Genomic DNA, 27628 nt, shown 5'->3' with positions numbered 1-27628 from the left:
AGGCTACTTGCTCTGGAATCTTCTGGGATGCCAACATGCAGATTCATGGGCCTCACCCTTTCCCTACTGAACTGGAATCTCTGGGAATGTGTCCAGGAGTCTGCATTTCTAATAGCCGTTGCAAGGGCCTTTTAAGCATATTACAATCTGAGTGCCACAGCTAAATGGCACCTAGAAAAAATTCTTTCTGGAAATGAATTTTGTCTTGAATAAAGTGCTGGATTATACGCAACTGGAGCAAATGGGCCCTTTGGCCAGTGCTCAGTCCACTGAGCCACACCAGCCAGGGCCCTTTTGCACATCCTAATCCCCTCTCCTTTTTACCTAGCTGGCCAACCCCCTCCCATCTTGCAACTATATGTCTGCTCTCTGTATCTATGAGTTTGCTTCTGTTTTGTTTATTTTGTGTTTTAGATTTCACATATAAGTGAAACCATATGGTGTTTGTCTTTCTCTGACTTATTTCACTTAGCATAGTACCCTCTGGGACAATCCACACTGTCCAAATGGTAAGCTTCCATTCTACTGTATGGCTGAGTAGTATTATGTTGTATATGTGTACCACATCTTCTTTATCTCACTATCTACAGATGGATGCCTAGCACGCTTCCTATTTTGGTTGTCGTAAAGAATGTTCCAATGAACACAGAATGTATGTATCTTTTCAAATTAGTGTTTTTAAAATAAATACCCATAAGTGGGATTACTGGGTCATATGGTAGTTCTATTTTGAAATTTTTTAGGAACCTCCATACTTTTTTCCATAGTGGCTGCACCAATGTACAATCCTCCCAACAGTGCACAAGCCTTCTATTTTCTCCACGTGCTCACCAACACTTGTTTGTTCACTTGTGGATGATCAAATTATCCACCTTTGTGGACAGGCTACTACTGTTCGACTTATTTCAATTTCCGATAGCCATTGAAAAAACCATTTTGAACACACCAGATGGCCAATACATAAGCAAAGTTTTTCCTAAATACCCACAAAATAATCTTTTCCAATTCTGCTAGGTTCAAAGAATGCTAAAGCAAATCTTCTTTAAAAAAAAAAAGTTTGATGCATCACTACAGTGAAAGAAGAGAAGTCATGACTTTTCCCCCTTGGAGATAGAACATGGAAAAGTATTTTCAGTCCATATAGGCTGCCTTCAGCAGCACTCAACTTTTCAAGTTATGCCCTTTTCTATGAGCTTATGGAGTTAGTTTATGGCACTTCTGATTGCATTTGGATTATGCAAAGAATCTAAAATCCTTGAGCCAACCCTTCTTCAGAGTAAAGTAAGATCAATAGCTGTATTTCACCCTATCACTACTCTCAATCCACAGCAATGTTTCAGTAACCTTCCTCCTGAACCACACTTCCTGTATCCTGTCTCTTGGGTGGTTTTATGTTTAAATTAATTATATCTCCAACCTTAACAGATTTTCTCTCCCACCAGTGAGCAGTTTTTCTTTTAATTCCAGTACTAGCTGAGATGGAGTCTAAGATCCCTTTTTCTTGTCTCTGCACTGAATGTAAGGTACATTCTCTTGAACTGCTGATCTGAGGCACTGCCAAATTTGTCATTTTCCTCTCTAAGTTATTCAAAATGTCTATTTTCTAACTAAAACTTGTCACTGTGTTGGAGCTCTTCAGTTCTGTTGTCCACATCACATCTAGCTTTCTTTGGCAAGTAGGCTGTTTTTTTCCCATATGAAAGACATGTTTGCCCTGGCCAGTGTGGCTCAGTTGGTTGGGCACTGTCCTGCAGAGCAAATGGTTGCCAGTTTGATTCCTGGTAAGGGCACATGCCTGGGTTGTGTGTTTGGTCCCTGGTCGGGGTGCCGACCAGAGGCAACTGATGAATGTTTCTCCCTCACATCGATGTTTCTCTTCCTCTCTTTCTCCCTCCCTTCCCCGCTCCCTAAAAATAAATACATAAAATTAAAAAAAAAAAGAAACCCTTTTTAAGAGAAGAGAGGCTTATAGTATTATAGGTGTGAAGTGGCATATTTCAATCACCTCATAGTAAAATCACTCATCCCCAAACACCAGCTTCAGGGCACCACAGGGCACTGAACAAGGTGCAAATCTGTTCAGGTTCCAACACTGCCAAACCTGGGATATGAACTTCAGTTGATACCTTGTCAACTGTTTCGCAGTCATTTTCTTTTTTCATGGAGCATAAAATGGCAAAAGATCTCATGAGCAATGGTGTCTTATATTTGATGAAATACAGAATAACTGTTTAAAATTAATCCTCCGTAAAATTATACATCACTCCATGCCACAGACTTTTGAGGCTGTTTGGTGTATAAATGAAAAGGAGAATCTGAAGTCAGGGAATCCCGAGTGTTACCTGTGACCTGTCACCTGTGACATGCAAGGAGCACCGTGACAGAGGAAGACACCCAAGGTGAGGGGAACAGAGAGGAGAGGTCACAGAGCTTGCTTGCTCCATGGCCTTGGGGCTGAGTGTCTAAGAATCAGTAGAGTCTGGCCCTGTGATGGTTAAGAGTGCATGTGTGCGTATGTGTGTGTGGTGGGGGAACAGTGGTGGGGGCATCATTCCAGGCAGAGGGAAAGCAATGAACAAATTCTCCCATGGTTGAATGGCATGGTGTGCATGTACAACCAACCATAAGCAGATGTGCATTCCCATAACTTAACAAAAGATAGTATGAGTGGGGAGACATAGGGGCCAATCACTGAGGCTACCTTTTGTCACTTTTAGCATTTCCATATATTCTATGGCCACCAGAGCGTAGACACTAAGTGCTGTTTATTTCACATATAGTGAATGCCTAGAGAGTTCATCTTTGACTATCCGTAAGTTTGTGGCATGTCTCTTAGATTTAACTTCCAATTGCATAATACTTATTTATATAACTTTCTGCTGGTTCCATGTTTCCATTATTACAGAGATTCACTTCAGTTAGAAACATCCCCAGTTTTTAATATTTTGCATTGTCACTAGGTTTATTTCTCTGGAGCAGTTTTAGGTCTGTGTAAGTCATATAATTTAGAGCCCAGAGGAAACTGAGACAACCAAATGAAGCCTTTTCCTTTTACAGTGGGGACCTGTGATCGAGACAGGCCCCTGACAGGCCTGAAGAAAAAACGGGCCAGCTCCAGGGCCAGAGCTTCAGCGCGGCCCCTGACGGCTGCCTCACGCATGGAGGGAAGACACATTCGTCAGTGGTTCTAGGCACCGAGTTTTAATGTAACGTTTGTACATTTCTTTTGCTCAAAGTAGTTTTCACCTCTTTTCCAGAGGTTTATTTAATCACTTTCTCTCCTGTCACAATGGTTTTTATAATTTCCCATAAGTATCTTTGAAGTATAAATATTAAGACAGTTTCAGCAGAAACAGAGAAAAAGATGAAACAATCCCCCAGACATAATTACCTATACTTATTATTTTTAAAATATTGATTCCTCAGATCATGTTCACAAAACAGAGAGAGAGAGAGAGAGAGATGCCTATGGAGGGTGGGAAGTTGAATTATCTTCCATCCTGTCAAAAGCTAAACATCAAAGTAATGTAACTTTAATTCACTTGTACTTTTTCCCCTTCTCTCAGATATCATGTACCTTTTCCTTTCAGACTTTAAGGCTCTGATTACTTCAGTATTCCATGTAAGTTTAAATGGATTCTGTTTCTAGTTGAGTTTTGTGTCTTATACAAATGATTTTTGACATTTCATAAATTCGCAAGTAGAAGTGAAACATAAACATGCTCATGCTTTAATTCTGTGAGTCATGCTTCAATTCTGTGAGTCAGCAAGTCTTACAAGAAGAAAACAGGATTCTAACCTTATTCAAGGGAGCTAAAAGATAGAGTTTGTATTTAAACCCTATACATGTAAGTAATTTTTAAAATTTGAATTTTAGATGATCATTTCATTCACATTCTGAAATAGCTGAAGCATTATACAGATATTAATTAAGCTTAATGATGCCCAAAACCTATTACAATCACATTCTTAAAGTAAATATTTTTTTTAAAGATTTTATTTGTTTACTTTTAAAGAGAGGGGAAGGGAGGAGAAAGAGAGGGAGAGAAGCATCAATGTGTGGTTGCCTCTTACACAGCCCCTACTGGGGACCTGGCCCGCAACCCAGGCATGTGCCCTGAGTAGGAATTGAACTGGAGACCCTTTGGTTCTCAGCCCACGCTCCATCCATTGAGCTACACCAGCCAGGGTCTAAGTAAATATTTTTAATGTCATCGACATACCTTGTCCCTCAATATGCTGCTCAATATAAAATAAAAGCTGGTGAACCCATGACCATGCCATAAGCTTCTGCCTCCTCCAAGTCACTCCACCCATCTGGCCTTCCTTTGCTACTCTGTCAAATAGCAGAGGAGGCTAGCTGACATCTAAAATACCCTCAGTCACAAACAACTACAAAGCTAATTTTAATTACTTTTAGAGACATTTACATATAAGGGAAAGTTTAGAGATGATGAACACATCTTTTTAAAGATGAGGAAATTGGGGTTGCAAAAATGGAGAAAATGTGTCCAAGATCAGGTTAGAGATTGAGTTCATAAGGAGGAATGCTGAGACAGAAACACTAGTCACACCTGGTACTCTCCTTGGTCTCCTCCTCTATTCTAAGAGATATTTCTCAAAGGGAAATATCAAACACCACATCTCATATTCTAAGAAACTAAAAAGGAATAGCCAAGATATTCTCCAAAAGTTCTTACTCCTTAACATTAATATTGGTTAAAAATATGTCCCCACAAAACAAACTGAAAAACAAAATTAACTGCACAGAACTAGCATGGCTCCCAACGGGCACAGTCTATGTCTTGTTTGTCCTTCTTTCTCTTAACTAAAGTGCTGCTTGCAAAGAAAATTCAAGGGTGAATTTTCTGCTACAAAAATACAAAACAAACAAAACAAAAAACTCATGTGAAAACAACAAACCTCAAAGACATCCACAAGAGCAAATAATATAAAATGGATTAGAGGACTGGAAATAAAAAAAGAATAGGCTATTTTTGCTGAAGAAAAGATTAATTAAAAACACTTGCTGTATAAAGTATATTCACCTTTACTTTTATTTAGGTTGGTTTATGTAACTTTCAAATGTCCATTAGAATTTACCATATGGATTTTAATCTCTAGTATTTATGGTGGCTTTTTCTCTAAAAGCTTAACCTCAAAAGGTGAAAGAAGGAACACCCTATCCAGACAAAGTTCTCAATCAATTTCTGTAAAGAAATATTACACCTTTCAACTACCAGCAGAGAACATTATCAAATGATAGGAATAAGTCAAATTGTATTTCAAAACTGCATTTTATAATTGGCACCCAATTATAAAATTTGGAAGGCTATATAAACATTATTTTAAAGAAGGACACCAACTTAAATTTTTGTTATGGAACCAATAATCTCAGATTATGTTGTGCAATACAGCAGGCAACAGCAACACATGGCTATTGAGCAGCTGAATTCAGACATAGTTTATATGTATAACACACACTGGATTTTGAAGACTTAGTACTGCCCACCAAATATAGCTCATTGATCAATATTTTATTTTATATTTAGAGAAATTATATGTTTTTTCTGTTGATATATTTAAACCTTATGTAACTATATTACTATATTATATATAAATGTATATTTACAGTCTATTTTATATTTATTTATATATGTATTTTATATTTTATGTTGAAATATGTTTAATATATTGGGTTAAATAAAATATATTACCTAATTCTACCTATTTCCTTTTAGTGTTTTAAATGTGCATACCAGAACACTTTAAATTATATCTGTGACTGCCATTATGTTTTCATTGAATGGCTTTTGTCTATGGCATTAGGCAAATCAACAAAGAGCTTGAAATTAATTCCATAACTAAGGCCACTAATATTCTGTACAGCTGCAAATACCTTTAAACAGTACTTTCTTCCCAGAAACTCTGATAATTATTGTCAGAAATATTGTTACAAAAATACAATCTCAAATATATATACATATATGTATATAAAGATTATATATATATGTGAGTATATATATATATATAGCCTTTACAAATGACCTATAAAATGCCTGCACTCTATATTTTCATATAGAAAATATATGAAAATGTATTTTCATAAGTTGCTTTAAAATGGTCCAACTGTATGTGTATAATGTGCTATTTGTTTCAAATCAGATTCATGTGAAGAAGAAATAGATGAATCATCTACCATAAGACCATCAAATGGGAAAAGATGAGGATAATCTTTCTCCCTCCCTCCCTCCACTTCTCCCTGTCTCTTTTTTCTATATAAGAATATATCTACATTTCTCTCTATAAATTTATACTTACATATTCTCCACATAAAAATATGTATCTACATGCCATTTTGTGTGAACGGAAAGGAAAAAAAAAGCTGGGGTTGCAATATTTATATCTGACAAAATAAACTTTATTTTTTAAAATTTTTTATTTATTTATTTTTAGAGAGATGGGAAGAGAGTGAGAAAGAGAGGGAGAGAAACAACAATGTGTGGTTCCCTCTCACTGCCCCCCCACCAGGGACCTGGCCCACAATTCAAGCATGTACCTTAGACTGGGAATCGAATCTGTAACCCTTTGGTTTACAGGCTGGCACTCAATCCACTGAGCCACACTATCCAGGGCCAACAAAATAAACTTTAAAACAAAGGCTATAGTAAAAGACAAACAAGGACACTACATAATGATAAAGGTAACGATCCAACAGGAGGATATAATCCTTGTAAACATGTATGCATTCAACATAGGAGCACCTAAATATATAAAGCAAATCTTGATGGACATAATGGAAGAGACTGACAGTAATACAGTCATACTAGGGGATTTTAACACCCCATTGACATTAATGGGTAGATGTTCCAGACAGAAAGTCAAGAGGGAAACAGTGGCCTTAAATGACACGCTAAATCAGATGGATTTACATGATATCTTCAGAGCAGTTCAGCCCAAAGCAGCAGAATTCTTTTCAAGTGTATGTGGAATGTTTTCTAGGAGAGACCACATGTTAGGAGACAAAATAAGTCTCAATAAATTTAAGAAGACTGAAATCATATAGCACTTTCTCCAAGCATAATGGTATGAAAGTAGAAATTAATCACAAGAAAAAAACTGAAAAACACACAGACGTGAAAGCTAAATAACATGTTAGAAATAGTGAATGGGTTAACAAGGAGATCAAAGAAGAAATCAAAATACCTTAAAAAATGAAAACGAGAATTCAAAAACCCAAAATTCATGGGACACAGCAAAAGTAGTCCTAAGAGGGAAATTCATAGCATTACAAGCCTATCTCAAATGAACAAGCTAATTTTACACTTAAAGGAAATAGAAAAAGAACAATAAAGTTCAAAATGGGAAGAATAATGTAATAAAGACCAAAGCAGAATAAACAAAACAGAGTCTAAAAAAATATACAAAGATCAATAAAACCAAGAACTGATTCTTTGAAAAAATCAATGAGATTGATAAACCCTTAACTGGACTCATCAAGGAAATAAGAGAGAGGACCCAAATAAATAAAATCTGAAATGAAAGAGGAGAAGTAACAACTGACACCAAAGAAATACAAAGCATTGTAAAAAAAATGTTATGAATGACAAAATGCCAATAAATTGGACAATCTGGATGAAATGGATAAACTCTGAGAAACATAAAGTCTTCCAAAAGTGAGTCTGGAAAAATCATACAATCTGAATAGACAGAATACTACTAGTGAAATTGAAGCACTAACAAAAAAACTTCCAACAAACAAAAGTACTGGACTGGATGGAGTCTCAGGTGAATTTTACCAAAAAATGAAAGAACTAACACCTATGCTTCTCAAATGATTATGAAAAATTCAAGAGGAGGGAAAACTCCCAAGCTCATTTTATGAGGCCAGCATTACCCTAATTCCAAATTCAGATAAAGGCACTAAAAAAAGGGAAATTATAGGCCAATTTCCATGAGACATGGAAGCTAAATAACATGTTAGAAACAGTGAATGGGTTAACAATGAGATCAAAGATCCTAAAATCTTCACAAAATATTAGCAAACTGAATACAGCAATACATCAAAAAGATTATACACCACGATCAAGTGGGATTTATTCCAGACATGGACAGTTGGTACAATGTGTACAACCTAATAAACGTTATACACCACGTAGACAAATGAAGGATAAAAACTATATGATCATGTCAACAGATGCAGAAAAAACATTTGATAAAATCCAGCACCCATTTATGATAAAAACTCTCACCAAAGTAGAAATAGAGGGAACATACCTGAATGCAATAAAGCCATACATGACAAATGTGTAGTCAACATTATATTCAATGGGCAAAAACTATAAGGGTTGCCCTTAAGAGTGGGAATAAGACAGGGATATCTGCTTTCATCACTCTTATCAACATGGTACTGGAAGTCCAAGAGATAGCAATCAGATAAGAAGAAGAAATAAAGGCATCCAAATGGGAAAGAAGGAAGTAAAACTGTCATTACTTGCAGATGACATGAAACTGTATATAGACAACTCTAAAGATTCTGTAAAAAAACTATTAGAACACATAAATGAATTCAGTGAAGTAACAGGATACAAAATAAATACCCAGAAACAAGTTGCACTTTGATACTCCAATAATGAACTATCTCAAAGGGAAACTAAGAAAATAATCCTGACCCACACATCTGATCAAAATGGAGGCATAGGTAGACATGCTCACCTCCTTGCTCAACCACAGAGAGAATTACAATTAAATCTCAAAAGAAGTAATGCCCAGAACTGTAAGAAAATCCAGACAACCAAGGATTTAAAGAAACCACATTCATCCAGACTTGTAGGAGGGGTGAAGACATGAAGAAGGGCAGAGAGCTGAGGAGATGCATTGTGGTACAGAGAGGCAGTAGGGTGGGGGGAAGGGTGGTCCCACATTCATGTGTTGTGGATAAAAATCTGGAGGGATACCTTGAGAGCAAGCAATCCCAGCCCCAGGCCAGATCACACAGTCCAAGATTGCAGCACCCAGAAGATAAATCCCCATAACTTCTGGCTATAAAAACAAGTGGGGGTTGAGGCAGCAGAAGAAACAGCCACATTTTCAGAAAACTCTGCTTAAAGGGCCCACACAGTCTTAGAATATATGCAGACTCACTCACTCTGGATTCACCCCCAGGACAATAGCTAGAAAGGCACCAGTAACATATGGGGAGTGGGCGAAGTGATGGGGCAAACCTCCAGAAGCCAGGCAACAGCACAGTCCCCTCTCTAAGCCTTCTCCCCACACAGAGCACCAAAGCAGTAAAGCAGGTTGCCCTGCCCTAGCAACCTAGGTTCTGCTCCACACAATTTACAGGTGCCTTTTCTACATTAGGCCACACTACTAAGACAGGGAGTCAAAGCAGCTCTACCTAATACACAGAAACAAACACAGGGAGGCTGCCAAATTGAGAAGATAAAGAAATATGGCCCAAATAAAAGAACAGAACAAAACCTCAGAAAAAGATCTAAACAAAATGGAGATAACCAATCTGTCAGATGCAGAGTTCAAAACACTGGTGATCAGGATGCTCAAAAAACTCATTAGGGCCCTGGCTGGCATAGCTCAGTGGATTGAACTCGGGCTGAGAACCAAAGCATCGTAGGTTTGATTCCCAGTCAGGGCACATGCCTGGGTTGCAGGCCGTGGTCCCCAGCAACCGCACATTGATGTTTCTCTCTCTCTCTCTCTCTCTCTTTCTCCCTCCCTTCCCTCTCTAAAAATAAATAAATAAAAATAAAAATCTTAAAAAAAAACCCTCATTAGGTACAGCAACAATATAAAGGAAGAAATGAAGGTTATACTGAGTGAAATAAAGGAAAATCCACAGAGAACTAACAGTGAAGGGGAGGAGGCTGGGATTCAAATCAATGATTTGGAACATAAGGAAGAAATAAGTATTCAACCAGACAGCATGAAGAAACAAGAATTCAAAAAAAAAAGTGAGGAGAGAATAAGAAACCTCTGGGACATCTCCGAATGTACCAACATCTGAATCATTAGGATGCTGAGAAGGAAAAAAGGAAGAGCAAGCAATTGAATACTTAGTAAAAGACAGAAAAACTGTACATGAACAATTAAAATGAAGTTAAAAAATACTTGAAAAAATAGTGAAAGAAAACTTCCCTAATTTGGTGAAGGAAATAGACATACAAAGAGTCCCAAACAAGTTGGTCCCAAAGAGGACCACACCAAGACACATCATAATCAAAATGAGAGAGGTAAAGATAAAGAGAGAATCTGAAATGCAGCAAGAGAAAGGAAGAGAGTTATCTGCAAAAGAGTTCCCATAAGACTATCAGTTGATTTCTCAAAAGAGACTTTGCAGGCAAGAAGGGACTAGCAGGAAGTATTAAAAGTGATGAAAAGCGAGGACCTACAACCTAGATCACTCTATCCAGCAAAGCTATCATTTAGAATGGAAGGGCAGATAAAGAGCTTCCCCAAATATGAACATATCTCCTGATATATCTCCTGAGGCAAAGAAACAAGAAAAAACTAAATCAGACTACATCAAACTAAAAAGTTCCCAGACAAGGTAAAGCTAAAGGAGTTCATCATTAAAGGGACTTATTTAAGAAAAAAGAAGATCAAAACTATGAACATTAATGGCAACAAATTCAAACTATCAATAACTGAACCTAAAAACACAAACTAAGTAAACAACCAGAACAGGAACCGAATCATAAATATGGAGATCGCTTGGAAGCTTATCAGCTGGGAAGGGAATGGGGGAAAAGGTGCAGAGATTAAAAAGCATAATTGGAAGGTACAAAATAGACAAGGTGATGTTAAGAATAATATAGGAAGTGGAGAAGCCAAAGAACTTATATGTACAACCCATGGGCATGAACTAAGGCAGGAGTGGGCGGGGGGGATTGCTGGAGGGAACAGGGGTACTGGATGGAGGGAGGCAAAGGGGGAATAATTGGGACAACTGTAATAATGCAGTCAATAAAATATATTTTAAAAAATCCCATTCACAATTGCATCAAAAAATAAAATAAAATAAAATACCTAGAAATAAATTTAACCAAGGATGTAAAAGACCAGTACTCCTAAAATTATAAGACACTGAAAAAAGAAATTTAGGAAGGTACAAATAAATGGAAACATATAACGTGTTCATGTTAGAAAGAATTAACATCACTAAAATGTCCACATTACCCAAAGCAATCTATAGATTTAACACAATTCCTATAAGGATAACAATGGCATATTTCACAGAACTGGAACAAATATTCCAAAAATTTATATGGAACTACAAAAGATCCCAAATAGTTAAAACAATCTTGAAAAAGAAGAACAAAGTTGGAGGAATCACACTACCTGAAATCAAACTATACTACAAGGCCATAGTAATCAAAACAGCATGGTATTGGCATAAAAAGAGACACATAGGTCAATGGAACAGAATATAAAGTCCAGAAATAAATCCATGCCTTTATGGCTAATTAATATTTGATACAGTAGGCAAGAACATACAATGGGGTAAAGATAGTCTATTCAATAGTGTTGGGAAAATTGAACAGATACTGGAACATAAAAAAAATAAAGCTAGACCACTTTCTTACACAATACACAAGAATAAACTCAAAATGGATCAAAGACTTAAATGTTAGACTTAAAATGATTAAAATCCTGTAAGAAAACATAGGTAGTAAAATCTCAGGTATTGCTCATAGAAATATTTTTTTCTGATATATCTCCTGAGGCACAGAAACAAGCAAAAACTAAATCAGACTACATCTGCCTAAAAATTTTTTGCACAGCAGAGGAAATCATCAACAAAATGAAAAGACAACACATTTGATGGGAAAACATTTATCAGTGATACATCTGATAAGGAGTTAATATTCAAAATTTAAAGAACTTATAAAACTCAACACCAAAAAACAATCCAATTAAGAAATGGACAAAAAACTTGAACAAATAGTTCTCCAAGGATGACATACAAAGGGCCCAGAGACATATGAAAAGATGTCTCTGCATCAGCATCACTAGCCATCAGAGAGATACAAATTAAAACCACAATGAGATACAACTTCACACCAGTGAGAATGGCCATCATAAACAAATCAACAAACAAGTGTTGGAGAGGATGTGGAGAAAAGGGAACTCTTGTGCACTGTTGGTGGGAATGCAGACTGGTATAGCCACTGTGGAAAGCAGTATGGAAATACCTCAAAAAGTGAAAAATGGAGCTGCCTTATGACCTAGCAATTCCACTTCTGGGAATATAAGTGAAGAAACCCAAAACACTGATTCAAAAAAATATATGCATCCTTAGGTTCATTGCAGCATTATTTATAATAGCCAAGATTTGGAAGCAGCCCAAGTGTCCATCAGTAGATGAGTAGATAAAAAAAGCTGTGGTACATTTACATACTAGAATACTATCTGGTCATAAAAAAGAAGGAAATTTTACTTTTTGTGACAGCATGGATAGGCCTGGAGAGTATTATGCTAAGTGAAATAAGCCAGTTAGAGAAAGACAATTACCATATGATGTCACTTATATGTGGAATCTAATGAACTTAATAAACTAACAGATTCACAGATACAGAGAACAGACTGAACACTGTCAGAGGGGAGAGGGGTTGTGGGGTTATGTGAAAAAGGTGATAGATTAAGCAAAAAAACAAAAAAATTAAAGAAAAATTTAAAATTAAACGAAAAACTCATAGGCACAGACAACAGTATGATGATTACCAGAGGAAAGGGAAGGGTAGCGGGGGAGGTAGGAGAGGGTGAAGAGGAGATAAATGGTGATGGAAGGAGACTTGACTTGGGGTGGTGAACACACAATACACTATGCAGATGATGTATTTCAGAACTGTACATCTGGAACCAACATAATTTTATTAACCAAGGTCACCCCAGTAATTTCAGTAGAAATACATATACCTACAAATACAAAATATATAAATTTTATTATATAATTTATATGGAAATATACAGAAATAAATGGTTAATAATATTACAGGTGTGACAGAAGAAAAGTACATGAATACAGTGACCACAACTCCATGAGATTACACATTAGCATAATGTCAACAATCAGACCAATTAGGGAGACACTAACATTTACGAGGTTCTTCTTCTTTAAGATTAAATTCATAATAAAGCATCTTAATGAGATGATCAAGTGATTTCTTTATGCCTCCACAGGATCACTCAGAGCTTGGAGAGAATTTATAGATCATTTAGTCTAATCTCTTTTCAAAGAGCAGGGAACTAAGGCCTGGGACTGAAGAAAATTTCCAAAGACACATAGTTAGCCTTTTTCATTGGTATTAAATTCCTGAAGCACACAGGCACCAATATGAGGTTTTTCAAATGTCTATGTTGTACACAGCTCCTTGCTCTGGAAATGGCGTGGACTCAAGGACTTCCTTGGTAAAGTTGTAGTCACTAAATCATGTTTGAGTTTGGGCTGGCTTAAAAGCAAGGGATGAAGGCAGCCAAGGGAGGGCAGGGAGAAGCAAAAGGAGGATGTTAGAATAAAAGTCAGCAGCAGAGGGAAGCAAGCAACAAGAGAAAGCACCGTATTTTCCTGCACCCCACTAACAAAGCCACCTTGTCTATCGCTACTGGGTCATCAGTTAGTGTTATGTGAGAACTCATAATATAAGATCCCTTTTCCAGGTTCTCTCTACTTTCCTAGGAAAGAACCTTACGGGATTAAATAGCAGCCTGCCGCAGTGAACAGGGCAGAAGACTGTTCTTGTTGATGGGGATCAGGAAAGACAGGGCCATTGGGCGTACACCTGGCAGGGCACACAGAATAAGTAGGAAGTGGCTCAAAGGCACAGAGCTCCAGGCCCAGAGTGCAGAGAGGAGCCGGAAGCAGAAGGGGAGAGCGGTTTGGCACCACCGCAAAGTTTACCCACTTTGCAAAGATGCCCATGGCAACACCAAGGAATGAACCTGTGGAAGAAAACTCCCCAGGGTGATGATGACCAGTCTCCCTCCCTGTGCCCTTCAGGGAATGCTGACCATTGGCATTGCACTGGGCACCTTCTCTCACAGCTTCCACTCCTCATGTACCACTGCCCACTTCTTTGGTACATTCCAGCACCATGACTATACCTGCAGCTGTTCACTTCTTTCTTTCTCTCTACAGAGGACAGACCTCACCACCCTGCCCCTGTCCACCTTTAGTCCATCTATCATCCCTTCTCTTTCAAGTTAACCAACCTCCCTTTCTGCCCTGAACCCACGTTCTTCTACTGCTTCCTTCCTCTAGTTACCATCTACATCCTTACTCTGCAGAGTTCTGAGCCCACACGGCCTGGTTCCTTTCCCCACCATACCAGAGAAAGTTTCTCAGTCTGTGCCCAACTCAAGTGCTCAGTGCACCTGACCTCTAACTGAGCTTCCCTTCCTTGATTTCTCAGGAAACACTGTCTACACTCTTGCTGGCTTTTCTATTTTCTTTGTCAGCTCCTCTTCCTCTGTACCCACCTCTCAAATATCAGTGATCTATAAGGTTCCAAACTTGATTGTCTTCTATTACACTTCACTAGCTCTCTCTAGGTGATTTAATCCACTTCCGTGGCTTCAACCAACAGCTGTATGCCAATGACTTCCAGAATTAAACACCTCCCCAGAGATTACAGTAGGGAGGTGGGAAGGTGGATCTGATGCTCTGGAGAAGGGTATAAAATTTCCATTTCCTTGCTGTAATCTTCACCTGGATATCCCATAGGTATTTCAAATTCAGCACATGTAAAACTACACTTATCTCCCACTATCTCTACCCCCACATTGATCTTCTTCCTGTGGTCCCTATGTTAATCACCAGCATGAAACCCACTGAGTGGCCCAAGTTGAAAACTTGACTTTTCTCTCATCTTTTGCAGCCAGTCTCCAAGTTCTCCCCCTTCTACCTCCTAAAAAGCTATTAGCTACATCCTCTCCTTTCTATAGTCACATCCAGGACTTGGTCTAGGCCTTCAGAGGTAACATTATCCCTGTATCTGCCTACTCCAATCTTTTACACCACAGTCTTAGCTATTACTATAATATGCAAATCTAATTATACCACCCTCCCACCAGAGAAAATTCCAAACTTCTTAGCAAAAAACCCAAGCCTCTTCACATTCTGGCTCCCTTTCCAAAAATATGTTGCTATCCCTCACACAGAACTATTCCTCTGGTCATTTCAGAATGCTAGAGCCTTCTTTTATATACCTTGCATATCACTTGCAAAGTTTCCTTCCACTTGAAATGCCTTCCCCTCTTTTATCCAGCTGGCCAACATACACCTTACTGCAAGACTCTCCTCAAATGTCACCTCCTCCATGAAGCCTTCCCCCACCCAACATCCACCCTGCCATCCCTCAGGGGCCTTCCACTCCTGCCCTCATCATTGAAGAATTAACTGCCCTGTGTTGGTGATACCCTGCACTCCTGTTACTCTCCTGCAATGAGCTAATTACATCTTCGTCTCCTGCACCAGACTGCAAGTCCCCTGAAGACAGGGACTCTCACTGGTTCATCTTCGCCTCCTTACACCAAGCAAGTACCTGAAACAGCAGCCTCTCATAATATGTGATGGACAAAGGGCAGGAATTATGTGCTCTCATTTACAGAGCACTTCACATGTGTGAAGTCTTAACCCCATCATCTCATGCCGATGCCACCACAAGGAAGGAGCTAGACCCCCTTTTGCAAGTGCGAAAAAAAGTTGAAAAGGTGAAGGAATTAAGAAATACACATTGGTAGTCACAAAAAAAGGTCATCTGGTTGTAAGCTACGGTATAGAAAGAAAAGTCAGTAGTATTGTAGTAAGTATGTATGGTATTAGATGTGTACTTGAAGTGAGAGGGGGAAGCTTTGTAGAGTATATGGTTGTTTAACCCCTATGCTGTACACCTGAAATCAATACAAAATGATACTGAATGGAAACTGTAATTGAAAAATAAAGTTATTACAAAAAAAGGAAAAGAAAAGCTTAGAAAGATGAAATAGTTTGGCCATAGTCAACAACCAGTAAATTTAGATCTGCTTTCAACTCCTGAGTTTCTGTTTTTAACCACTCTTTTCTACCACTGGATGAAAGAGATGGATAATGGGCTCTATTTCTAAAAAACAAACAAACAAACAAACAACCACTCCTAATCATAGGCTTGGGCCCTGTGTTAGCCCCAAATCCATTACTACAATGGTTCTTGCACACAGCAAAACCTTGCTGATGGACTCCTGGTGGCTATCGGGGTTCCTCACAATAAGGGGGGGCATTTATCACAATTAGCTCCTTGGACTCTGGCTTCGGATGCACTTCCCCAGAAACATGCAGAGAAGGCTAGATTTCCCCTAAGTACCTTTAGGTTTAGGGTATTGGTGTCCATGCCCTATTCTGGGAACAGAGAATAGGATGTGAGAGATGATGGTAAGTAATGGAAGAGATTTTAATGTGTGCTCTGGGAAAGTAGCTGCAATACTTTACAGTCACTCCTTGTGCAAGTACTCTCACCACCTAGACTGAGAGGGCCTTTCCACACTGCACCTAGAGTCTCGGGGTTAACGATGCACCATTGTCAATATAATCAGCAGTCCATCACTGAACACATACACCCCCTGTTTCTCACCACAACATATCATATTGCATTCTGTTGTATTTTTCAGTCTCTTTTTTTTAAATTGTATATATTTTCTGTTACATGTATTCTAAAATTGACCTCTTTAATTTCTCTAATTCTAATGACAATTCTGGTCCCATATTTTCCACTAAGACCTCTACCACCACCACTACGACTATTCAGCAAATAATCGTAGACAATCAATCGTAACAAGATTGATTGAAATCAATCTTGTGCTTACCCTGATTATCACACTTAGAATCTCAAATCACAGATGATAAACTTGTCCAAGGTCACTCAGCTACTAAGAGACACACATGCACACAAGGACTACTTTCCAGTATTCTCTCCCTTTGTGCTCCTGGACGCTGCATTGGGAACTCTTCCTCTCCATTCCCAACCCTTTTCACCTGCCAAATTCCTATTGGTCCTTTAAGGCTCAGCTCAACAATCCCCTCTTCCACGAACCTTCTCAGGTTTTCTCTCTTCTCTCTCCCACCTGGCTGGCAGGCCTGGGCTTCATCCTTCTATGTTTTTGCTAAACATGATTGTCAGCTGACTTCTCTATTTCTCCCTTACCAGGCTCTAGGCTCCTCCTGAGCAGGGTAGGGTCGGGGTCTTATCTTGGGATTCCCAGTACCAGCCCAGTGTGTGGCACATGGCACAGACCCAACAATGCTTGCTGAAAACTAAGTAGTGACCTCACTTGCCTGATTTGGTCAAAGTCCTGGTGAATGATGTCCTCTGACTTAGCAGAAGAGATTTCTCATCATGAGCAATGCCATTTCCTCAGATTTCCATGAACTCGTTCTCTCTCACTAGGTTTTCATTGGGCCAAATAGTTGCCATTAGTTGAAGAACTAACACTTTCAGACACTGAGCTGTGTGCTTCGTGCACATTATGTTTACCCTGACAACACTACCAAGGAGACATCACTCTCATTTTATGGATGAAGCTGACAATCAGTTATTCTAAGGAACTGGTCTACAGCCACACAGAAGGAAGCTTAAAAGCATGCATTAAATGCCCTATTATGTACAGTCATCCCTGTCCTGGAGAGATTCATTAATATTTAAAATGATTTACACACACACACAGAGTGCATACATTTGGATGCTAAAGTGGAGAATGCAGGGTTAACTAGGATTTACAGAGGTTCAAGGTACTTCTACCACATGCATTATCCAGGATGGCAGGGAGGTGGTCTTAACTTTTTTTTTTATCAGATAGCGATGATAATACCTACCTACCTTAAAAGGGCTTAATGTGCACCTTTGTCAAGGAAAGAGGGCACTGGCCCATTTTAGAGTGCCTTGTTGGACAGAGAGTTTGGTGCAGTGTTTCCCGAAGAACATGGAAGGGCCCTGGATGTCAGGGGCACCTGAGGTGTTAACAGGAGATGGGAGAAGCCAGGCTGGGAATCCACATTTAACAAGCCCCCAACTGATTCATTCCATTGGACAGGAAAGTTTAGTAAATGCCAGGTCAGAACAATGCTCCTCAAACTTTAATGTACACATGACTCACTCTGGGATCTTGTTAAAATGCAGATTCAAATTCAGTGAGCCTGTGGGGCAGATTGAGATTCTGCAGGTCTAGCAAGCTCCAAGGGGAAGCCGCTGTTGCTGGTCTACAGGTCACACCTGAGTGGCAGGGATGTGGAAGATCTTTCCGCATGGGAACAAATGAGCTTTGCTTCGTTTCTGGACCACAGACTGCATCCCCATCTTCTGAAGTATTCTAGAAAGCCCAGACTCTCAGTATTGGTACAAAATCACCTAACTACTGAAAACCCAATTGGAATACCTGCCCTCTCACTAGGGGAAAAGGAGCAGCATCCTTTCAGATACAAATAGCACCTATGTTTAGCATGTGAAAGAATACTTTACTGCTACTACTTGAGCCCTAGTCACTGTGCAAAGCATTTTCTTTGTGTGTAAAAGTAAACAGAAACCTCATTTAGAAAACTCTCACAGCTGTCACTCAAGAACCCCACTGACCCCAATAGAAGGAGACATGCCTTGCATCTCTGACAGGAGGTGATACTAGTTTATTACCTCAGCAGCAGCAGAAAAAGAGTCTTCCTTGCCCAATAACAGTTCAGCCAATGGGAGACTGCCATAACTCAGCCAATGAAAAGCCACTATCCTTCCAACTTTCAATTTCCTCCAAGTCTATAAAAGAGAGCATTCTCTCCTCTGTTTCTCTGGACTAACAAGTGGTTCACCATTGGACCACATGTTCTGAATTGCAATTCTTTGCTGTTCATGAGTAAAAGGATTTTTTTCTGAGAAAGAGCTGGCTATTTGTTAAAGGTCAACATATACTATCTCTCCTCCCAACCAGAACTCTACAAGGTGTATATTCTTGTTCTGTAGGTATGGAAAGGATGGTGTAGAGAGCTTAAGCAACTTGCTTAAGGGCACACGGCAGGTTAGCTGTTGTAGCTGGGCTTCCAATCCTGCTCCATTGGGATCCATGGCCTGTGTACCCGCTGCGCATCCTCCATGCTAATAAATGTGATTGTGTGTGTGGGGGGGGGAGTTCATCGGGGGAAATGTTTATCCTGTATCAGTCTTTGAGGGTAAAGCTCTGTTGAGGTAGATTCTAGAGAGAGGTGAGGTTGGGAATTAAGTTAATTAATTAGTGACCTATGTTATCTAATAAATAAAAACATGCAGAGAGCAAATGGATCCATGGATTCCATAAATCTGACCATGCAGATGGAGTAAAAATTACCCTCATGACCAGTGCACTGATCCTACATATTGCTACCAGGGCTTCTAGCTATGAAGCTCAACTGTAAAGAAGAAAAACTCTTCCTGATCCATGTGACCTATTAACACACCTGCCTTCTCCTGCATGAGGGGTCTGTAACCTTAGAGTTCATGCTCTGTCATTCATTGCACAGTGGCCACACCTCCCTATCTCCGGTAACACTGCCTGCACCTGAAAACACGTACTGTTTAGTCAAATGTGTGGAGAAACAGCAATATTTAAGGTTTTCTCTTGGGTAACAAAATGTTCTGTATTTTTCACACAGCTGACGTGGAGGGAGAAATGTTTAGAGCAAGATAAAGATGCTCAGAGAAAGTGGTCAGCTAGACACTCAGGTGTACCCCATGAGGGGAAGACAACTATAAAATGAACTGTCCAGGCATTTCCCATCGGATGTCTTCAGCATTTAATGACCTGTGGATGAAGTATCCACAGGCCGTGTTTTTAGCCTCAGGTTTCTTCACTATTATAATTCATACTCAATAGCTTCACCGTCACTTTCTAAAGATCTTTTATCTTTAATATACGTAGTACAACTATTTACCTATACAATACAAAACAAGATATATTTAGAAAGTCACATCTCCTGCAATTAAATATATAGGCATATGATGGTCTAAAACCAGTGACAATGGAATTATTAAGGAATACAAATAGATTTTGTCCCTATGGTTTACTCTACACATGATGTTTCGAAACTAAAACCTAAAGAGAAGCTCATTTGAAAACCCACTTAAAAGCATGTTTAAAAATGTGGGTATTTTAAACAGGAGGTAAGAAGGTAAGGAACTAAGTCTGGAGCATTGATTTCAAACCAATAAGCATTCCCCATTTCACTTCCCAACCCCCAGGAACAGTTTCGACCTCAGAAAATCTAAACCAAATGTCGACAGGAACCAATGTGAGATTTCTCTGGCCACATTTCACTGAAATGTTTGGACACGAACATGTTTGCAGTGAGTCATAATTTATAGAGCCTCAATGGCTAATGCCCTATGTACCTTGCTTCCTACATTCAATATCATTCTCAAACCAGCTGGTGCTGTATTTTCCCAGGCCCTGATCATTTTTATAAAGTTACCAGATCTCAGTTACTAAGGCTGCCACCCAGCACCCTTTCTAATGCTGATTTTTCATGCTATCTAAACACAGGGAAACCTGATTCTCTTTCTAAACTAGGACTCTCCCCAACCAGGCAGTTAACGCTAGTGCAAGGCGCAGTACTTTTAAGACCCTCCATTCTCCGCCCTCCGCACGCCCCCCGCCCCCCGCGAGAAAAGCTGAGGGGCCTAGGGAGCACTCCAGGTGAAAGACGGTGTGAAAGATTAATGCGGAGTCGTTCTGGATAACAGCCGGCATAATAACAGGATGTGCTCGTTTCTAGAGGAAGCAGGAGCTGCAATAGCCCCGGGTCAGGAAAGGAGGCGTCAGCAACACCCAAAGGAAACGGGCGCGTCAGGGTTTGCAGAGATCTGGCCTGCTTAGGGTCTCTCGCTCCCGTCAGGTCCGAGGCTAGTCACCACCTCCCTCCCAGGGAACCAAGCTCGGGCCTCTCGGCACTAGAGGCTATAAAGAGGTACCCATCTGCTCCCTGCCACCTCCGCCAAGGATGGGCAGTGGGGTGAAGAGCAAAGGCAAACACCACGCTCCGCGGCAGGTGAACTTGTCAACAAGTCAGCCCCAGTCTCAAGGACCTTGAGGTCCTGGGGCCGGAGCCACTGCGGGGCTAGGCGTGAGAGGGTGATGTGGGCTGGCGTGAGTCGGGGTGCTTGGGCGCTGGGGAGAGATGGGGCCAGAGCCCCGAACGCTTTCCTCCGGCTCCCCTGGGGCTGACGCACGCTCTCTTGGCGCGCGCGTCTGCCAGACCTTCCCAGGCCCGAGGGAGCAGGCGGGGGAGGGTAAGGGGCTTCAGAGGTTCCCGCTTGAGGATCAGCAGCAGGAGAAGGCGACCTGCCTGTCACCCGCCGCCGAACTGGCAGTCCCAGGCTGGCGCCCCGATCGCCCTGGCTGCGGGGCGATTCCCGCAACAGCCTGCAGCCCGCCCGGTGCACCCCCACCCCGGCCCCGGAGGGCAGGTACCTCGGGCCCCGGCCCCTAGGAGCCTCCCGGCAGCAGTCGGAGCGTCTCTCCAGCTCCCTCAACCGACGTCAGCGTCAGCAGAAGGCAAGGGAAAGGGGCGGGGGAGCGCAGGAACCGGTCCTTCCTGCGGTGGCGGCCGCCAGCCGGAATAGCAACCCGCGGATCCCGCGCGCGCCCCAGCGCAGCGCAGCGGCGGGGGCGAGCGGGCACCGGCAGTCCGGGCACCGCCACCGCCACCGCCCTCTCTCCCTACCTCTCCTTTTTCGAGAACCCTCCCAGCAGAACCTCGGGATCTGAATGATGGAGGGGGCTATGGCCTCACTTTGTTTCGGGCGGGTCGGGGATGGGGCGAGTGAGTCTCCCTCTCAACTCCCTGGGGTCTTTCATCCACTCCCACTTCCTGGGGAATCCCCTGCTCCGAGCAGCCGCCCGGGAGACCCCGCCCCTGCTCTCCCGCGGGTGTTCCACGTATCCATAGCTTTTGCGTCACAATGACCTGGCCGACAGGTGGGAGCCGTAGCAAAGGGTTCCTTCCCACTGTGCCCTGTGTAGGGCAAGCTACCTGCTTCCACTATAGGTTTTTGTGGCTTTAGGGACAGGAGATTCCATGACTTCGGTGCCAAGAAAAGTTACAGAGGCCTGTACCTGTGAATCAAGTCTGGGCTTGAAGGAAAAAGGCTGTGTGGGGGTGGGGGCGTGGGGAGTTGTATGTATATAATTTTTTCATTCTCACATAGTCACATACCTTTTATACTTGAGTTGTTGATGTTTATAATAATTTCATCTTCTCTTATCCTTTGTCATCAGGAAAAAATCAAACCATGTTTTTAAACTACCCGGTAGTGATCACGTGAAGAAAAGTGCTGGAATAGGTAATTCCCAAAATTATCTCTACTGAAAAGCAATCCCAATGTGCTATGACTCAATCCCTGGTTATGGTATATACTTGCTAACAAGTTTATTGAGTAGTCACTGATTGAAACAATTTAACAGGGTGGAAGGAGAGACAGTTGTCAAATAAAGATGCAAACATCTGAAATCCGCAGCTAACGTGAATGGGCAGCTCCTTCTGTGCCGAGCATATGTGCTATATGCTTTCCATGTAGTTTTTACGGCAACCCAACAGTGTAGATGAAATTGTTATTCCTGTTTCACAAATGAAAACACTGCCCAGAGTGCCAGAAAGGCGTTCAGCTAACAGGATACCGAGGAGAAATTTGAATCCAGGATTGTCTGAACCAAGAGATTTAGCTAATCTCAAGATAGAAATATGGCTGACCAAAATGATAGCGAAATTGTATAGGAGAAGATGTTGCCATTTTAATAGAAAAGTAATAAGATAGTGCAGCTCCAGAAATGTATGTAACCTTTAAAGTTGACATTATTCTTTGGATATATTCTTTGGGATTCTGTTAATCATTGATAGGTTTGAGCCTGTCTCAGAATGGCACAAAATATGGAATAGAGCAAAGTCCTTAATAAATGTTTATAAATAAATAATGAAATGCTATAAAAATAGCAAATTACTAAAAATCTGAGATTCAGGAGAAATTTTGGGAGAGAAAAACATTGCTCGTATATCTGGCTTTTACAAGGCGCATTCAAACTGACCTATTAACAACACAAGCTAAATGATTTTCCTGTTTTAAGAAGGAAAAGGTGTGTGGGGGTGGGGGAGGAGCAAAACTCCTAACATGAAAAAAAAAAGGCCTTCCTTGTACCAGAAGGATGATTAAGATATTTGCTTTTAAATATTTGATTTCAAGAACCATTAACTTATGCATAAAAAATATTATGAGTTTGAAAAAATGAGATTTTTTTATAAACAGAATGAAGTGCTATTTCTAACATAGTAGGTCCTCAACAAGTGTTGGTTGAATATATCAAGTCAGTTAATTAAAACATTGAGAGAGAAATCAGTCACAAAATGTCTTGACTCTGTCATGTCTTCCTTTCCACCAGTGGTGATGTACTAGTTTCAGGAAAAACTATTAGAAACCTGTTTATGAAAGAGAACACGCTGACAGTGACCAGAGGGGAGAGGGGAGGGAATTTCAGGGGAGAATGGGAACAAGTATAAAGGACACATGGACAAAAACTAAGGGGGGGGTGGAAATGGGAGGAAGGTGGAGAGGGCTGGGGGGATGGGCTGGGATGGGAGTAAAAGACAGAAAACTGTACTTGAACAACGATTAAAATAAAATTTTTTAAAAAAGAGAGAAACAGAAAAAAAAGAAAGACAGACGTTGTGGTAGATATTTATATCCATTACCAGAGCCAGAATGGCAGGTTACGTGTTTGTTCACAAAATACGGATGAGTGGAACACAAGCATTAGGGGAGGTGGACAAAACTGCTGATTTATATAACTAATGACTCAGGTTTCCTCTTACTTTTCCAAAGATTGAGGTGAAAGCTGGGGCTGTGGGCTCTAACAACCCGCCACGGAGGCTGAAAGTGGCTCCAAAACCGTGTCTAAAAGTAAACAGTTGTGGGACACAAACACTATCTGGTCAGCATGGCGCTGAAATTCCTGAGGCTCCCAGAGAGTTTAAGACAGAGCTTTTAATGACTTTTCATCATTATTAATGCTGTCCTAAAATTTAGGATAATATTTGAGGAAGAAAATACTACGTTTGTGCTCATTCTACCTAAACCACAATGAGTGCTTTTCTTCCCATTTCAAAAATCACCCCACCGATAGTACTTCCATTCGTTCCTGGGTATCAGGTGGTTGTTTCATTCTTGCAGAGCACCCACAGGTGCTAGGGAGAACTGAAAACATTTCTAAGAAGAGGATGGGTATTGAATGTTGGAATCTGAAATTAAGAAGGAAATAATGTGTGTTTTCCAGAGTGGAACAGAATGATGAAAAAAAAAACTCAAAAGAAAAAAATTCTTACATATTCATTCAATGATATTCTTTTTGATGGCTTCCCAGGTTCAAGATGTGCTAATAGAACCTTATATATTAGGAAATCTATTAGGCGGTCATTACCAGATGCCCAGAATAGCAGTGGATTACATGAAATAAAGGTTCATCTTATTAAACATTAAAGAAATCGGAAAGTAGGCTCCAGAGCTTGCACAGCCTCCACTAAGTCTCCAGGGTATTGCCCTCTTCTTCCATTCCACCATTCTGAGCAAAGTAATGTTGCTTAAGGGTAAATCCAGGTGAGGATGTGGAGAGAGAGAAACCTGCATGCATTGCTGATGGGAATGTAAAAGATGCAGCCACTTTAGAAAATGGTCTGGAAGTCCCTCAATGATTGAACATAGAGTTACCGTATGACCCAGCAGTTCCACTCCCAGGTATACACCCAAGAGGAATGAAGACCTATGTCTGCACAAAAACTTACATGTGGATGTCTGTAGCAGCATTGTTCAGAATAGTCAAAAGATGGAAATAGTACAACTGTCCATCAGTGGATAAATACATAAACAAAATATAGTATGTCTATACAGTAGAATATTACTGAGCTGTGACAAAGGATGAAATACTTGTACATGTTGTTACTTAGATGAACTGTGAAAACATTATGTTAAGTGAAAGAAGCCAGCCATAAAAGTTTATATGTTATATGATTCCATTCACATGAAAGTCTAGGATGGGGAATTCTATAGAGACAGAAAGTAGATTAGTAATTGTTTAGCACAGGAGAGGAAAAGAAAATGTATATATATGTGTAAATAAATACATAAATGTCTAAATGAGCATACACAAACTCTTCATCTGCATTAATACAATTCATTTAGTGGACTGTTGGTAGATATTTTTATGGTCTGAATACTCCTTATGTGCTCCCCCAACATGAGCAAGTAAGGCAGAATACCCTTCTTTCTGTTGGGCAGTGGGCACCATGATGCAGATGAGTGCTCCGCCATCCAGACGTATTTATAGTATCCTACTGCTCCAACATCTTCTCATTTTCTGACTCATCTTTGACAGTACTCATGCTTTTCTAGAGTATGATGCTAATGTAGAGCTTCAGTTATTATTATCATTGTCTTTAAACCAATCCACATCACTATTAAAAATTAAAAGCTAAAAAGAAAAAGTGCTATAATATAAATCTATATCTCTTTAAAGCTCAGCTAATTAATAAAAAATATCACTTTTCCTTCAGCATTGCTGGGAGGTTAAAATTAGATACTCTCTAAGAATAAACTTTGAATACATTATTTTAAAAATTATTGTTAAATTCTGTGATTTTTATTGATGATAAAAATGTAAAGAAAAGTTAAGCTAAATGTTATTGGCAAAATGAAGTCACTTATTTCCCGTATTGTGTGATACTTAAAGAGGAATTAGATGTACCCAAGAAGATGGGCTAAGTATCTTGACCAAGTTTGGTTTAATTCTTGTAATCAGTTTTGCTCTCCACACAGCAAAACAAAACTTCTATTATACTGTCAGCAGAATTAGTTATATCTTGAGGCAAATTTGTGTGAGCATGTGAAAATAGAACAAATGTTTAATTAATAGCATTAAGTTTTGTTAATTAAAATTAACTTCCTTTCCCTTCAAAAATAAGGCTACAGTGAAGAGAGAAGGCTTATTTTATGCTAAAGAGAAAGGTAATTATTTTCATTACCAAAGCAGCTTAGATTTCTGCATAAAACAATGCAGTTCCACATCACTATCATCCATTGGAACTTTTGCCATCTAGTATGATCCTGCTCTGACTAGGAACTGTGCTGGGGTTTGGGCAAACCTTAACCTAGAGTTTGTAGCTGTGTCCTGGTCTTGGCAGTCATAGAGCTTATGAGCCTTTGAAGGGTCACTGTCCAGGAGAGAACAAGATTCACCTGAAAGATTTGGATGGAACTCCCTAGATCTTTCTCTCTCTGTCTCTCTGTCTCCGCTGCACCGCCTCCCCCCCGCCCCCCACGCCTCTGCCACCCTAAGAACTCAGGTGCAGATAATCAAAGTAATTCAGGGGAAGTGTGGGTCCATCGTTTGGTTTAGGAGGCTGAATTAGGACTATAACCCATACATTCTAATTCCTGGTCAGATGTACTTTTCTTTTTCTTTTAACTTCTTAACTTACTTGCCTTGGCAGAGACTGTTACTGTATTTTGCCATGTATGATGCACACCCACATTTTTGACCCAAACTTTCAGGGAAAAAAATCTTTCATTTTAATTTTTTAATTCAATTTTTTTACTTCTTTATATTTAGACACTTGGGGGTTTTTTTGTATCATAAAAGAATTTTAGCATTTATTTTTAAATGCTTATAGTATAAGAAATTTTATGTAACACATAATTACAAAACACAGATAACAAGAACAGATACAAGGTACAAGAAGTTTTATGTACCAGTAACAAATTTACAATATTTATACATCATAGAAGGTAGATACAGAATTAGTAGTACCTATGTATAATGCACATCTTTATTTTTCCCTCTGAAATTGGGGCAAAAATGTGTGCATTTTACACAGCAAAATATGGTAATTACTTCCCAATACTTTTCCTCCATTTTTCCTATAGTAATATAAATTTCAGCTGAGTATGTTGTTACACAGCAAATGACTATATTTTCTAACTTCTTTTGCTGCAAGGTATACCCGTGTGACCAGGTTCTGGCCGGTAGAATGTGCCTGGAAGAGACGCATATAATTTTTAGGTCATGCCTTTGAAAGAAACACACCTTCACCTTTGCCCTCTGCCTTTGCCACTGGTTGGACCACCTTTGAGCATGCAAATAAGGGCAATACTTAGAGGGTAGCAAGGCGCCTGGATCCCTGACCACCTGATCTGCTGTACTGCCTGGTTCTCCTGAGTGTACTGTTTTATGAAAAGGAAATAAAGTTCAATGTTGTTTAACCCACTATGTCTTTGGGTATTATTATAGCCCAGCTTTTATTGTAATTAAGCTCTTCATTTCTCATGTTTATATTCAAAAACAATAATTCTCAATCCCTGGGTCACAGGACCATGATGGTTTTTGTATTAATGCAAACGATCACAGGATTTGAATCTCTAACAACTAATGTCTGCAGATAAAACACCTGCTTGACAAATGCTACAATTTTAAAAGTACATGTGATGTGATAGTACAACAAAACTCTTGAGATGTAGGTATGTTGGTGATAAACCTTTTAGTTTTGTACATCTGAAAAGGTCTATTTCACCTTGGTTTTGTAATA

At 39.9% G+C, this 27628-nt stretch overlaps 1 protein-coding gene and 1 long non-coding RNA gene across 7 annotated transcripts in view; one reads left to right on the top strand and one right to left on the bottom strand.

Moving 5' to 3' along the window:
• ICA1 (islet cell autoantigen 1) overlaps positions 1-21817 on the bottom strand; it is a 136931-nt gene extending 115114 nt beyond the window's left edge. For 4 of the 6 annotated variants that reach the window (XM_045828693.1, XM_045828697.1, XM_045828695.1 and 1 more), the window contains exon 1: positions 21475-21752. The gene's annotated coding sequence lies outside the window, so the exon portion shown is untranslated. Of the gene's footprint in view, positions 1-21474; positions 21754-21796 lie in introns of those variants that run through there. The other 2 variants (XM_045828696.1, XM_045828699.1) reach the window with 2 other exon arrangements.
• Positions 20867-27301, top strand: LOC123812051. Its single transcript, XR_006784478.1, has 3 exons — positions 20867-21052; positions 22282-22346; positions 27041-27301. It is a non-coding gene; the product is annotated as an uncharacterized LOC123812051 (long non-coding RNA).
• Positions 27302-27628: the final 327 nt, after the last annotated feature.

The sequence above is a fragment of the Phyllostomus hastatus genome, unplaced genomic scaffold (genome assembly GCF_019186645.2).
Source record: "Phyllostomus hastatus isolate PE091 unplaced genomic scaffold, TTU_PhHast_1.1 phas_scaffold_78, whole genome shotgun sequence".
Classification (NCBI taxonomy): domain Eukaryota; kingdom Metazoa; phylum Chordata; class Mammalia; order Chiroptera; family Phyllostomidae; genus Phyllostomus; species Phyllostomus hastatus.
This window is presented reverse-complemented; position numbering and strand designations above follow the sequence as displayed.